This window comes from Piliocolobus tephrosceles, chromosome 21, assembly GCF_002776525.5.
Source record: "Piliocolobus tephrosceles isolate RC106 chromosome 21, ASM277652v3, whole genome shotgun sequence".
Classification (NCBI taxonomy): Eukaryota; Metazoa; Chordata; class Mammalia; order Primates; family Cercopithecidae; genus Piliocolobus; species Piliocolobus tephrosceles.
Genome location: NC_045454.1, coordinates 9,596,562 through 9,612,832, shown reverse-complemented (window position 1 = coordinate 9,612,832; position 16,271 = coordinate 9,596,562).

Here is a 16,271-nt window from a genome sequence, read left to right as displayed (position 1 = left end):
CAGACGCACACGGCACAAAGATCCCCACGGACACCACTGTGATATGCTGACACTCATAGTCACAGTCACGCAGACAGTTCCTAGACAAATGAGCAACAAAGAATACCCACAGACACAAGTATCACATACATGCATGTCACATGGACATGCACAGACAGCAATTGCACGGACACACGCAGACACACACATCATATGAACTAACATAGACATGGACCCAGCAGCTACACAGAGACAGGCACATCACATACGTGAGTACACAGAAACGTAACACATGCATATATACGGACATGTAACATGCATCATTCACACGGACACACACTTCACACACATGGATACACACAGACACATTACCTACACATGCATACAGGCACACACAACTCATACATACAGGGCTACATAAATCACATGCAAAAATGCACATACATACACCACACACTGATACACACAGACACATATAACATGCACATATACACAGTCACACACTATACATAAACACAGACATAGGCACACAGATCAAATACAAAAACACACAGAGATGCATGTATCACATACCTAAACAGACTTGGACACACACATCACAAATACACACACCTTTCACACAAGGTTACAAAGACACAGAACCCCACCACAGTCACACATCACATGCAGAAACACGCACGGGCACACATGACACATACAAAGATTCACACACCCACAACACAGACACAGACACGCGCACAGACACACGGATCGCAAATACCCACGTTTCCCGTGAGGTTTCGCAGACATTACACAACCACAGCACTTGCCTCATACAAAAGATACATGATCATAGTTTATTTAATGTATTTATTCTTATGAGTATTTAGTCTGTGCCAGGTATCGTCCGCAGCGTTTTACACGTACAGAATTACCTTGCAATCCTCATAACAGCCCTCTGAGACAGGTATTTTTAAATCATGCCCATTGTACAGATGAGGCAACTGAGGCACAGCGCGGGGTAGTCACCTGCCCCAAGGCACACAAGCCGGGAAGTGGCAAAGCTGGGACTGGAACCCGGTCCATCGGGGACACCGACACATCAGACAAGGACACACATACATCACGTGCCAGGCCGCCGCCGTCTCGGGGTCACATCCCACCCTCCAGCGCCCCGAGCTGCAGACACACCCGGAAGCGCGGACTCCCACCCTCGGCGCGGACCTCTCCATCGTCCGTGAGCACCTGCGAGGCGTTCCCCTGGGTGAGGCTGGGCCGGAGCTGCGCACCCAAGACGCAGCCTCAGCAACACTCGGCGCAGGCAACCCAGCCCCCCACCCCAACCCCCCAGCGGGGACCCAGGGCTTTCCACCAAAACGCGCAGCCGTGGCGCACACCGGCCGGGCAGTGCACACTCCCCGCAGAGCGCAGCCCTCCTCATCTGGGGGCTCAGGGGAAGGGGGAAGGGGCTGCCTTCGGGGTGTCTCATTGGAGAAACTGAGGCAGGTTCATCGCGGGAGGGAGGGGGCGCACGGAAGGGCTGCAGAGTGGAGGGGATGCAATCGGGGGGCGGGGAGTGAGAAAAGACGCAATTTGCTGCCCCGGTGGCTGAAGGGCACAGAACCTGGCGGAAGCAGAGGCTTATGGGAAATGTAGTCCTGGCCTTGAGACTTGTAGGAAATGTAGTCCTGCTCGACCCAGTAAGGCGGCTCAGGTTAAGCTGCGGCTGGATGCGGGTAGCAGAAGCCGAGGGAGGGTCCGCTGCATGGGTCTTTGGAAGTGATGTGAGCAGAGTTATCGAGTCCTAGGGAGCGGCACAGGCGGGGCTGCAGTCCTGACCCTGGCCCCAGCTCGCTTGTTCATGTATTCACTTAACAAACGTTTATCAGGCGCCCACTATGTGATTAGGCAGGCGCTGGGCCAGAAGCTGGGGCCGCAGCAGGAAGCAAGGGAGACGTGTTCCCTCAACTTCTGGAAGTCTCGGGGCTTTAAGGAAAGCAGCCACGAGTGGAAGAATTGCACATTAGGACTTAAGCACTGCCAGGCACCTCTGAGTCAGGGTGGGGATGGAGTGGGTCTTGTCTGGGGAGTAACAGAGGGTTCCCTAGAGCTTTTCAAACTGTGAGCGCCCAGCCATTAGCAAGGGTGATATCAAGATCTTCGGTGGTCTCAGAAACAAAGTCACTCTCTGAAAAGAAAGAAAGACAAAAAATACTCCGTGGCAATCAGCAATTTTTTTTTTTTTTAAATGGGGGCCGGGCATGATGGCTCACGCCTGTAATCCCAGCACTTTGGGAGGTCAAGGAGGGCGGATCACGAGATCAAGAGATCGAAACCATCCTGACCAACATGGTGAAACCCCGTCTCTATTAAAAATACAAAAATTAGCCGGGTGTGGTGGCAGTTGGCTGTAGTCCCAGCTACTCAGGAGGCTGAGGTAGGAGAATTGCTTGAACCTGGGAGGCAGAGGTTGCAGTGGGCCCAGATTGCCACGCCACTGCACACCAGCCTGGCAAAAGAGAAACACCCCATCAAAAAAAAAAAAAAAAAAAAACACACACATAAGGAGAGAAAAAGAAAAAAGAAAAGAAAAGAAAAATGGAATAGAATAAACTAGAACTCCATAGCAGACTGCATGCTCAGTATAAAGGAAATGTTAATGTATGAAACTTTTTTTTGTTGTTATTGTTGAGCCAGGGTGTCGCTCTGTTGCCCAGGCTGCAGTGCAGTGGTGCAATCATAGCTCACTGCAGCCTCAAACTCCTGGGCTCAAGCAATCCTCCCACCTCAGCCTCTGGAGTCGCTGGGACTACAGGTGCATGCCACCACACCAGGCTAATTTTAAAAATTTTAGTTTTGTAGAGATGGGGGGTCTCCTTGTGTTGCCCAGGCTGGTCTCAAACTCCTGGCCTCAAGCAATCTTCATCCCTCAGACTCCCAAAGGCCTGAGCCACCGTGCATGGCCCATATATGAAACTTTTCTTTCTTTCTTTCTTTTTTTTTTTTTTTTTTTTGAGATGGAGTCTCATTCTGTTGCCTAGGCTGGAGTGCAGTGGCATTATCTTTACTCACTGCAACCTCTGCCCCCTGGGCTCAAGCAATTCTTCTGCCTCAGCCTCTCTAGTAGCTGGCATTACAGGCATGTGCCACCATGCCCAGCTAATTTTGTATTTTTAGTAGAGACGGGGTTTCACCATGTTGGCCAGGCTGGCCTCGACCTCCTGACCTCAGGTGATCCACCCGCCTCAGCCTCCCAAAATGTTGGGATTACAGGCGTGAGCCACTGTGCCCAGCCGATTTTTCAGATTTTAAACAAGGTCATAGGAGTATCTACTGCATCTGTTGAACAACCCCAGAGGGGCTTGGCGGCCGACCTGTCATCCAACACTTGAGTATTTCCATGATGAGACTTAGTTAGGAACAATCCCACCTTACAAAAGAAATAATTTAAGAGTGTGAAGCCTGGGCTAGGTGTGGTGGCTCACACCTCTAATCTCAGCACTTTGGGAGGCCAAGGTGGGTGGATCACATGAGGCCCGGAGTTCGAGACCAGCCTGGCCCACGTGGTGAAACCCTGTCTCTACTAAAAGTACAAAAATTATCCGGGCGTGGTGGCGCACACCTGTAATCCCAGCTCGGGAGGCTGAGGCAGGAGAATCGTTTGAACCTGGGTGGTGGAGTTTTCACTGAGCTGAGATTGTGCCACTGCACTCCAGCCTGGGCGACAGAGCAAGACTGCCTCAGAAAAAAAAAAGAAAAAGAAAAAGATTATGAGTCTGTTTGGGTCAGTTTTATCACCAAATTTATCCTAATACTTTTTCCTTTTTGGCACTTTATTGATTTCAAAAAAAACTGAAACTACATGTCAGTGGTTCTCAAAGCATGGTTCAGAGTTCCCTAGGAGTCCCTGAGACCCTTTCGAGGGGTCCATGAGGTCGAAATTATTTGTACATTACCCTCCTGAGATGTTAACTGCCTTTTTTATTCTCGTTCGCTCATGAGTGGACAGTGGAAGTTTCCAGAAGTTGCCCAACATGTAATGAATGGCAGCACTGAAGACAGACACAGATGCAATGATCCAGCCAGATATTAAAGAGATGTGCGGCCGGGTGCACTGGCTCATGCCTGTAATCCCAGCACTTTGGAAGGTCGATGCCAGTGGATCACTTGAGGCCAGGAGTTTGAGACCAGCCTGGCCACAGAGCGACAGAGTGGAACTCTGTCAAAAAAAAAAAAAAAAAAAAAAAAAAATTTCAAAAAGACACAAACAATGCCATGCGATACACTGAGGTTTTTTGGAAAATAGTTCTTTTTTTTTTTTGAGATGGAGTTTCATCTCATTGCCCAGGCTGGAATGCAATGGGGGTGATCTCAGCTCACTGCAACCTCCGCCTCCTGAGTTCAAGTGATTCTCCTGTTTCAGCCTCCTGAGTAACTGGGATTACAGGCGCCCGATACCAGGCCTGGAAATTTTTGTATTTTTAGTAGAGACGGGGTTTCACCATGTTGGTCAGGCTGGTCTCGAACTTCTGACCTCAGGTGATCCACTCGCCTCAGCCTCCCAAAGAGCTGAGCTTACAGGTATGAGCCACTGCGACCAGGTTTTTTTTTTTTTTTTTTGAGACAGAGTCTTGCTCTGTCGCCTAGACTGGAGTGCAGTGGTGCAATCTTGGCTCACTGCAACCTCCTCCCAGGTTCAAGCGATTCTCCTGCCTCAGCCTCCTGAGTAGCTGGGATTATAGGCGCCTGCCACCACGCCTGACTAATTTTTTGTATTTTAGTAGAGACAGGGTTTCACCGTATTGCCCAGGCTGGTCTTGAACTCCTGAGCTCAGGTGATCCACCTGCCTTGGTCTCCCAAAGTGCTAGGATTACAGGCTTGAGCCACCACACCCCACCAAATAGTTGTTTTTATAAAAATAGGTTTATAAGTTAACTTGCAATGGAAACCCAGTGCTTTGGGAGGCCAAGGTGGGAGGATCCCTTGAGGTCAGGAGTTCAAGACCAGCGTGGCCAACATGGTAAAACCTCGTCTCTATAACAAATACAAAAATTAGCTAGGCGTGGCGGCACACACCTGTAGTCCCAGCTACTTGGGAGGCTGAGGCATGAGAATTGTCTGAACCCAGGAGGTGGAGGTTGCGGTGAGCTGAGATGGTGCCACTGCGCTCCCGCCAGGGTTACAGAGCAAGGCTCTGTTTCAAAAATAGCAACAACAATAACTTTGCTGAATGAAGGAAAGAACAAGGTTATTTCCTGCAGGTGCATTTGATGACTGATTCAAGCCGGGAGCACTCCCCTGTCCCCTGGGTGTTGCCCACTTAGCGCAAGTTCCCAGCTGATGGGCTACGACTGTCCATTCCAGGGAAGAGGAAGAGAAAGTTGTCATGAGGACGCAGAAGGGTGCACTGCACTGAACCAGCGTTCCTTGCAGAGAAGCCTCCACAGAGGATGATATTTAGGCCCGGCTGTGGCTGGGGGCAGGGTTGAGGCTGAGGCTGGGGGTGGGGAGCTGAGCAGGGAGGGCATTCCAAGCAGGGGCCACAGAGGGCACAAAGACCTGGAGCTGTGGAACCGCTTGGGACCTTCAGGAAACTTGCACCTGCCCCGCCCACCGCCTCCCCTGCGCGGTGGCTCTGGCCGAAAGCTCCCAGTCATTGCCGACTGGCTGTCTTTTTCCCACACCTCCACGTCCAGTCCATTAGCTGACTCTACTTTCAAAATATTTCCAGAATCTGGCCACCTTTCACCACCTCTGCTTCCACCCTCATTGTTTGCTTGAACTATTGCAGTAGCCTCCTTGATGCCCTCCACACTCGGCCCCCCACCCCATCATCTCTTCTTGCTACAGCAGCCAGGAAAGCCTCTTAACTCCGAAGTTAGCTCATGTCCCTCCTGTGCTCTCAACCCTCCCCTGGCTCCCATCTCACTTGGAGTAAAGGCCAACATCCTCCCCATGGCCCACGCACCTCTAAATGATCCGCCCCTCCAAGTCTGTCTGCCCTCTTGCTGGTACACTTCCCCTTGTTCATGCCTTTCTAACCACGTTGGCCTCCTCCCTGTTCCTCCAACACTGCACAGGCGAGAAACAGCTTCGGGGCCTTTGCACTCAGCGCCCTGTGTTCTCCGGGGACTCCCCATTCCCCAGGTCTGCACCTGGCTGACGTCTTTGTTTCAATTAGGCTTCTGCCCACGTGTGGCCTCCCCCAGAGATGCCTTCCTTGGCTACCAAGGCAGCAACCCTGACCCTGACGCCCTTCTTGTCCCTTAACCCATTTAATTTTTCTTTCTTTCTTTCTTTTCTTTTTTGAGACCTAGTTTTGCTGTTGTCGCCGAGGCTGTAGTGCAATGATGCGATCTCGGCTCATTGCAACCTCTGACTCCCTGGGTTCAAGTGATTCTCCTGCCTTAGCTTCCCAAGTAGCAGAGTTTACAGGCGCCCACCACCACGCCAGACTAATTTTTGTATTTTCAGTAGAGATGGGGTTTCACCATGTTGGCCAGTCTAGTCTCAAACTCCTGACTTCAGGTGATCCACCTGCCTAGGCCTCCCAAAGTACTGGGATTACAGGCGTGAGCCACAATGCCCAGCCTCCTTTTTTTTTTTTTAAGACAGAGTCTTGCTCTGTCACCCAGGCTGGAATGCAGTGGAACAATCTCAGCTCACTGCAACCTCTGCCTCCCAGATTCAAGCGATTCTCCTACCTCAGCCTCCTGAGTAGCTGGAATTATAGGCACCACCAAGCCCCGCTAATTTTTCTATTTTTAGTAGAGATAGGGTTTCACCATGTTGGCCAGGTTAGTCTCGAACTCCTGACCTCAGGTGATCCTCCAGCCTCTGCCACCCAAAGTGCTGGGGTTACTGCGGCCAGTCCCTGTATCATTTTTCATAATTGCAATCAGCTCCACCTGACTTGGGGCCGCATATTCGTGCATGGAGCCCTGGAGAACAAGGATCTTTGCTTCTGTTTCCTGCTGTGTCCCCAGTGCCAGGTACACAGAAGAGTCTCAGTGAGTGTGACTGCAGGAATGAGGCTAGGATGACAGGGAGAGACAGCCCCAGCAGTGGGCAGAGGTGAGGTTGCCAGAGGCTCTGTCTGCAGAGGCAAGGAGTTGAGTCTCCACTGGGAAAGTGAGTGTGTGTGCAAGCAGGGTGACCAGGGTGACCAGGCTGCAGGATTGGGGGAACACGGCCTCCTCCTCTTTTATGAAATTGAAGGACCATTAGGGTAAGAGAGGCTGGGGGAGGAATATTCCATGAGCCCAGAATGCTGCCTCAGACTTCATTCACTAATTCATTCATTCATTCATCCATTCAGCAAACAAGCCCCCATTCCAGCAGGCCGGTTGGGTGGACGAAAAGAAAGAAGCTGAAGGGACAGCAATATCAATAATGGTATTTTTGAGACAGAGTCTCGCTCTGTCGCCCAGGCTGGAGTGCAGTGGCCAGATCTCAGCTCACTGCAAGCTCCGCCTCCCGAGTTTATGCCATTCTCCTGCCTCAGCCTCCTCAGTAGCTGGGACTACAGGCGGCCACCACCTTGCCCGGCTAGTTTTTTGTATTTTTAGTAGAGACGGGGTTTCACCATGTTAGCCAGGATGGTCTCGAGTTCCTGACCTCGTGATCCGCCTGCCTCGGCCTCCCAAAGTGCTGGGATTATAGGCTTGAGCCACCGCGCCCGACCCTATTTTGTTTTTGTTTTTTTTTTTAAGACAGAGTCTCTCTTTGTTGCCCAGAGTGCAGTGGCACGATCTCGGCTCACTGCAGCCACCACCTCCTGGGCTCAAGAGATTCTCCTGCCTCAGCCTCCTGAGTAACTGGGATTACAGGCGTGCGCCACCACGCCCGGCTAATTTGTGGATTTTTAGGAGAGGTGGGGTTTCACCATGTTGGTCAGGCTGGCCTCAAACTCCTGACCTCAAGTGATCCGCCTGCCTCGGCCTCCCAAAGTGCTGGGATTATAGGTGTGGGCCACCACAGCCTGGCCTATTTCACTTTTAATGGAGGTATAATTTAAAACAATAATAAGCAGAGATTTATTTATTTATTTATTTATTTTTTTGAGATGGAGTCTCGCTCTGCCACCCAGGCTGGAGTGCAGTGGCGCAGTCTTGACTCACTGCAACCTCTGCCTCCCAGGTTCAAGTGATTCTCCTGCCTCAGTCTCCCAAGTAGCTGGGATTACAGGCGCACACCACCACGCCCAGCTAATTATAGGCATGCACCACCACGCCTGGCTATTTTTTTTTTTTTTTTTTTTTGTATTTTTTAGTAGAGATGGGGTTTCACCGCATTGCTCAGTCTGGTCTCGAACTCCTGACATCAAGTGATCCACCCTCCTCAGCCTCCCAAAGTGCTGGGATTACAGGCGTGAGCCACCGCGCTCCGCCAGCAAGCAGGGATCTTAAGGGTACAGTTTGAGGCCAGGCATGATGGCTCATTCCTGTGATCACAGCACTTTACACTTTGGTGCAAAGTTTGAGAGTTTGAGACCAGCCTGGGCAACATAGTAAGACCCTGGCTCTACAGAAATAAACATTAAAAAATAATCTGGGCATGGTACACCTGTAGTCCCAGCTACTCAGGAAGCTGAGGCAGGAGGATCACTTGAACCTAGGAGTTGGAGGCTGCAGTGAGCTATGATCGAACCACTGCACTCCAGCCTGGGTGACGGTGTGATACCCTGTCTCTAAAAAAAAAATGTTGGGTGTGGTGGCTCACACCTGTAATCCCAGCACTTTGGAAGGCTAAGGCAGGTGGATCACTTGCGGTCAGGAGTTCGAGACCAGCCTGGCCAACATGGTGAAACCCTGTTTCTACTAAAAATACAAAAATTAGCCGGGTGTGGTGATGCATGCATGTAATCCCAGCTACTAGGGAGGCTGAGGTGGGAGAATTGCTTGAACCCAGGAGGTGGAGGTTGCAGTGAGCCGAGATCACTCCACTACACTCCAGCCTGGGCGACAGAGTGAGACTCCATCTCAAAAAAAAAAAGAGCCAGGCGCGGTGGCTCAAGCCTGTAAACCCAGCACTTTGGGAGGCCGAGACGGGCCTCCCAAATATTCTTTTGCTTCCTCACTGTTTTGAAATATCAGTTATAGGCTGGGCGCAGTGGCTCAGCCATTCTCCTGCCTCAGCCTCCGGGGTTGCTGGGATTACAGGCGCCGCCACGTCGCCCGGCTAGTTTTTTGTAGTTTTTAGTAGAGACGGGGTTTCATCGTGTTAGCCAGGATGGTCTCGATCTCCTGACCTCGTGATCCGCCCGTCTCGGCCTCCCAAAGTGCTGGGATTACAGGCGTGAGCCATCGTGCCCAGCCGATTTATCTTTCAAAGCTGTGGCTGAAATGTTCCCCACTGACCAATGACACTGCTGACAGCCCCTGGGGGACCACGTTGATCTGTTTCCGGCGACTTAGCTGCCTTGATGCGTCCAGCGGGTCGTCCTAACGTCCCGTCTGGCTTTACTCTTGTGCGTTTGCACATCTGCTGTTAATTTCAATAAGACAAAAACCCTCACTCTGTTTAAATGCAGAGAATACAGAGTTGTGGGTTTTTGTTTTGTTTTGTTTTGTTTTTTGAGACGGAGTCTCGCTCTGTCGCCCAGGCTGGAGTGCAGTGGCCAGATCTCTGCTCACTGCAAGCTCTGCCTCCCGGGTTCATGCCATTCTCCCGCCTCAGCCTCCCGAGTAGCTGGGACTACAGGCGCCCACCACCTCGCCCGGCTAGTTTTTTTTATTTCTTAGTAGAGATGGGGTTTCACCGTGTTAGCCAGGATGGTCTCAATCTCCTGACCTCGTGATCCGCCCGTCTCGGCCTCCCAAAGTGCTGGGATTACAGGCGTGAGCCACCCCGCCCAGACTAGAGTTGTGGGTTTTATTTTACCTTTTTTACTAAGGGGAAAGAGAGTGATGCATACTTACGATCCTCTGTTGGTTTGACAAAGGCATCTTCTAAGTATGCCTTTGGAATTCAGAGTTGGCAGTTAAATTCCGATGGCCACATTTGAGAAGTAAGAAGTTATCTTGGGTATGGAGGGAATGGGAATAAGGGCTCCTGGGATGAGGGATGGGAATGGGCTTCTGAGAGGCTGGGAATATTTTCTTTTTTTTCTTTTAAATCTGGTTGCAGCATAACTGATGTGTCCATTTGGAATTAATTCATCAAGCTGTACACTTTTGAAACATGTTGTCTTTTTTTTTTTTTTTTTTTTTGAGACAGTCTTACTCTGTCACCCAGGCTGCAGTGCAGTGGCGCAATCTCAGCTCACTGCAGCCTCCACCTCCTGGTTCAAGCAGTTCTCCTGCCTCAGCCGCCCAAGTAGCTGGGATTACAGGTGCCGTGTTGTCTTATGTTTGTACAGTATAACCCAATAAAAACTATAAAAAATGTTATTGACAGGGAAACAAATAATCAAATAAGATAACAAATGAGAGTCAAAGACTTTTTAGAAACATAATTGTCCAACGGTTAAGAGCCTGGGCTGTTTATATTTGAATCCCAGTGTGCCACCAAGGCTGTGTAACTTTGGGTAAGTTACTCAACTTCTCTGACCCTCAAGTTGTATATCTATGAAATGAAGATAACACCTACGTCTACCTTAAACAATGAGAAGCAGGAAATGTGATTAAGAATTGAGTTTAAGACTGGGCGTGGTGGTTCACACTTGTAATCTCAACAATTTGAGAGGCCGAGGCAGGAGGATCACTTGAGTCCAAGAGTTTGAGACTAGCCTGGGCAACATAATGAGACTTCCATCTCTCTTTTTTTTTTTTTTTTTTTTTTGAGACGGAGTCTCGCTCTGTCACCCGGGCTGGAGTGCAGTGGCCGGATCTCAGCTCACTACAAGCTCTGCCTCCCGGGTTTATGCCATTCTCCTGCCTCAGCCTCCTGAGTAGCTGGGACTACAGGCGCCCGCCACCTCGCCCGGCTAGTTTTTTTGTATTTTTTAGTAGAGACGGGGTTTCACCGTGTTAGCCAGGATGGTCTCGATCTCCTGACCTCGTGATCCGCCCGTCTTGGCCTCCCAAAGTGCTGGGATTACAGGCTTGAGCCACCGCGCCCGGCCAGAGACTTCCATCTCTATAAATTTTTTTTTTTAATTAGCTGGGCGTGGTGGCACCTGTGGTCCCAGCTATTGAGAGGCTGAGGCAGGAGGAACGCTTGAGCCCTGGGTCACAGAGTAAGATCCTGTCTCTAATAAAACCCCAAAACAAAACAATAGAGTTTACTCAAGCACAAAGTTTGAGACAGCCACAGACTCTGAAAGAATGTGGTCATTCTTAAGTGGCGAAGAAAAGGTTTCACTTATGTAGGTAGAAACAGAGAAGTTTAACAGCATTTAACATGTTCCATACAAAGCCAGTACACTACGTTCTGTGATACGATTGGTAGCAGCTTGCTAGATTTTAAGGAAGATTTTTGTTTTATTTTGATTTTGTTGGTTTGTTTTTGAGACGGAGTCTCGCTCTGTCGCCCAAGCTGGAGTGCAGTGGCGTGATCTCAGCTCACTGCAGCCTCTGCCACCTGGGTTCAAGCAATTCTCCTGCCTCAGCTTCCTGAGTAGCTGGGACTACAGGCACCCGCCACCACACCAGGCTAATTTTTGTATTTTTAGTAGAGCTGGGGTTTCACTATGTTGGCCAGGCTGGTCTCAAACTCCTGACCTCAGGTGATCCGCCTGCCTTGGCCTCCCAAAGTGCTGGGATTACAGGCGTGAGCCACCATGCCGGACAAAGAAAGATTATTTTAACATTCCAGGAAGAGGGATAATGATCTGTGGCGTCTTATCTCTGACGCCATTCCATTATTTCTCATCATTTACGGGAAGAAGCGGAAGTTTCAGTTGCCGGCGTCATGACTCAAGCCACTTAGATTTCTCTTGAGGCTCAAAATAATGTAATGTTCCAACAGCTCTAAGTTTGACTGATTTAATTTCACACCAACTGGGCAGAATTACCTGAGATAAAGAGAACAAAGCATCTAGCCAGGTAGTTGTCACAGAGCAGATGTTCAGTCAATGATATTCGTATCGTTTTGGTGGTAGATGTGATAAATGGGTAAATAAATAGAAAATGGACCAGGAATGGCGGCTCACACCTGTAATCCCAGCACTTTGGGAGGCCAAAGTGGGCAGATCACTTGAGGTCAGGAGTTCAAGACCAGCCTGGCCAAAATGGTGAAACCCTGTCTCTAGTAAAAATACAAAAATTAGTCGGGTGTGGTGGCATGTGCCTGTAGTCCCAGCTACTCAGGAGGCTGAGGCAGGAAAATCACTGGAACCTGGGAAGCAGAGGTTGCAGTGAGACGAGATCAGGTCGCTGCACTCCAGCCTGGGTGACAGAGCAAGACTCCATCTCAAAAAAAAAAAAAAAAGAAAGAAAGAAATAGAAAATGCAGAACTGCTATGCCAATAAAAAATGGACAAGGACAAGGACGTGAACAGACAAGTCACAAGGCAGAATGACAGTAGATTACCAACTGATGGGAAGGCATTTATCCTCAGTACTCACTATTTTTAAATTTCTTTGTGTGTGTGTGTGAGAGAGAGAGAGAGAGAGAGAAAGAAAGAGAGAGTCTCAGGCTCTTGCCCAGGCTGTAGTACAATAGCTCACTCTCAGCTCACTGTAACCTCCGTCTTCCAGGCTTAAATGATCCTCCCACTTCAGCCTCCTGGAAAGCTGGGAGACTACAGGCAACCACCACCACACCTAGCTAATTTTTTTTTTTTTTTTTTTGAGACGGAGTCTCGCTCCGTCGCCCCAGGCTGGAGTGCAGTGGCTCAATCTCGGCTCACTGCAAGCTCCACCTCCTGGGTTCACACTATTCTCCAGCCTCAGCCTCCTGAGTAGCTGGGACTACAGGCAACCGCCACCATGCCTGGCTAATTTTTTGTATTTTTAGTAGAGACGGGGTTTCACCGTGTCAGCCAGGATGGTCTCGATCTCCTGACCTCGTGATCCGCCCGCCTGGGCCTCCCAAAGTGCTGGGACTACAGGCATGAGCCACAATGCCTGGCCACACCTGGCTAATTTTTATATATTTAGTAGGGACGGGGTTTCACCATGTTGCCCAGGCTGGTCTTGAACTCCTGGACTCAAGCGATCTGCCCATTTTGGCCTTCCAAAGTACTAGGATAAATAATTTATTATTATTGTTATTTTTTCATTTTTTGTAGAGGTGGGGTCTGGATATGTTGCCCCAGGCTGGTCTTAAACTCCTGGGCTCAAGTGATCCTTCTGCCTCTGCCTCCCAAAGTGTTGAGATCACAGGCGTGAGTCACTGCACCGGCCAGTAGTAACTGTCTTAATAGTATGTATTGCTCTCCGAAGTAATCATGTCCACTTGTTTGTCTGTATGTTTACTGTCCATCTCCCCTCTTCTCACCCCTTAGAAAATGAGGTCCCTACCAGGCACAGTGACTCAGGCCTGTAATCCCAGCACTGTGGGAGGCTGAGGCGGGTGGACCACGAGGTCAAGAGTTCGAGACTGGCCTGGCCAACATGGTGAAACCCCATCGCTATTAAAAATATAAAAATTAGCCCAGGCTGGGTGCAGTGGCTCACACCTGTAATCCCAGCACTCTGGGAGGCCAAGGCAGGCAGATCACCTGAGGTCAGGAGTTCGAGACCAGCCTGACCAACATGGAGAAACACCATCTCTACTAAAAAATACAAAATTAGATGGGCATGGTGTCACATGCCTGTAATCGCAGATACTCGGGAGGCTGAGGCAGGAGAATCACTTGAACCCGGGAGGTGGAGGTTGCGGTGAGCTGAGATCATGCCATTGCACTCCGGCCTGAGGAACAAGAGTGAAACTCTGTCTCAAAAAGAAAAGAATGAGGTCCCCGTGGGCAGGGCCTGTGTGTCAATCTTGCTCACGGCTGTCTCCCAGCACCTAGAGCACAGGCTACCATACAACAGGTGCTCCAGAAAGTATTCGTGGACTCAATGAGTGAATACATAAATGAAAATGAAAGTCAACTCTTCACTTACCAAATTAGCAAAGCTCTCTAAAAGGCTTAAATTCAGTGCCAGCGAGGACGCCGTGAGTGTGAATGAGTGGAGATTATTTTAACTTTCCTAGATGCCAACTTGGTACTCTTACCGAGTAATTCCATTTCTGGAAATAATATAAGATGTGCACAAAAGTTTATGCATGAAGATTTTCTCTATAGCATTATTTGTAGCAGTAAAAATAATAGAAATAGCTTTAATATTTGTATCATAAACTTTATGTATTTCTAATAATAAGGTCTAGAGAAAGGCTTTGGAAACTACAGAAAAGCAATATTGTGGAATATCATGTAATTAGTTTAGTTAAAATGGAAGAAAGGTTTTATGGTATATTAAGTAGAAATACGTAGGGCTGGACATGGTGGCTCACACCTGTAATCCCAGCAGTTTGGGAGGCCGAGGCAGGTGGATCACCTAAGGTCATGAGTTTGAGACCAGCGTGGCCAACATGAAGAAACTCTGTCTCTACTAAAAATACATAAATTAGCTGGGTGTGGTGGTACGCACCTATAATCACAGCCACTAGTGGGGCTGAGTCAGGAGAATCACTTGAACCCCAGAGGCAGAGGCTGCAGTGAGCTGGGATCACGCCACTGCACTCCAGCCTGGGCAACAGAGTGAGACTCCATGTCAAAAAAAAAAAAGTTATGTGTAATACAGCGAGATGACATACGGTCATCCATTGGAATCCATGGGGGATTTGGTTCCAGAAGCCCCTGCAGATACCAAAACCTGAGGATGCTGAAGTCCCTGCTATAAAATGGCATAGTGTTTGCATAGAACCTGCACATATTCACCTTGTTGGTTTATTTATTTATTTATTTTTTGAGACGGAGTCTCGCTCTGTCACCCAGGCTTACGTGCAGCGGCGCGATCTCGGCTCACTGCAATCTCCGCCTCCAGAGTTCAAGCCATTCTCCTGCCTCAGCCTCCCGAGTAGCTGGGATTACAGGTATGCGCCACCATGTCCAGCTAATTTTTGTATTTTTATTTTATTTTATTTATTATTTATTTGTTTGTTTACTTATTTTGAGATAGAGTTTCACTCTTGTTGCCCAGGCTGGAGTGCAATGGCATGGGCTCCACTCACTGCAACCTCTTCCTCCTGGGGTTCAAGCAATTCTCCTGGCTCAGCCTCCCAAATATCTGGGATTACAGGCACGCGCCACCACATCCTGCTATTTTATTGTATTTTATTTTATCTTATCTTATCTTATCTTATTTTAAGATGAAGTCTCACTCTGTCACCCAGGCTAGAGTACAGTGGTGCGATCTTGGCTCACTGCAACCTCTGCCTCCCAGGTTCAAGCGACTCTCCTGTCTCAGCCTCTGGAGTAGCTGGGACTACAGGCGCATGCCACCATGCCTGGCTAACTTTTTTGTATTTTTAGTAGAGATGGGATTTCATGGTGTGAGCCAGGATGGTCTTGATCTACTGACCTTGTGATCCGCCCGCCTTGGCCTCCCAAAGTGCTGGTATTACACGTGTGAGCCACCGCGCCCGGCCTCATTTTTGTATTTTTAGTGGAGACAGGGTTCCACCATGTTGGTCAGGCTGGTCTTGAACTCCTGACCTCAAATGATTCACCCACCTTGGCCTCCCAAAGTGCTGGGATTACAGGCGTGAGCCACCGTGCCCGGTCTCCTCCCGTATATTTTAAATCATCTCCACATTACTTGGAATGCCTAATACAGTGCAAATACTAAGTAAATAGTTGTTATACTGTATTGCTTAGGGAATAATGACAAGAAAAAAAGTCTCTACACATTCAGTACAGACACAATTTTTTTTCCTGAATATTTTTGATTCACTGTTGGTTGAATCCACGGATGCAGAAACCCACGGAACTGGTACGCAGTAGCACCTCCTCTCTCTCACACTATATATAGAGAGAGGGGATTTTATTTATATATATCAACGTAGTGTAAATGTAAGTTTTCATATATACATGTGAAATTGGTAGGACAACAGGATGGTAACCACACAATTTTACAAAGATAAAACTTGGAAATACTGGAAATAGATGTGTCAGAATGCTATCACTGGTGGGAGAAACGTGGCTCCTTGCTGGGGGACATACTCTTATCTGTGGGGTGTGTCTCCTAGGAGTTTTTTTCTGTATATTTTTCCCACATATTTATTTATTTATTTATTTATTTATTTATTTATTTATGGGTGGGGAGACAGAGTCTCACTCAGGCTGGAGTGCAATGGCGTGATCTTGGCTCACTGCAGTCTCTGCCTCCGGGTTCAAGTGATTTTTATGCCTCAGCCCCACCAGTAGCTGGGATCACAG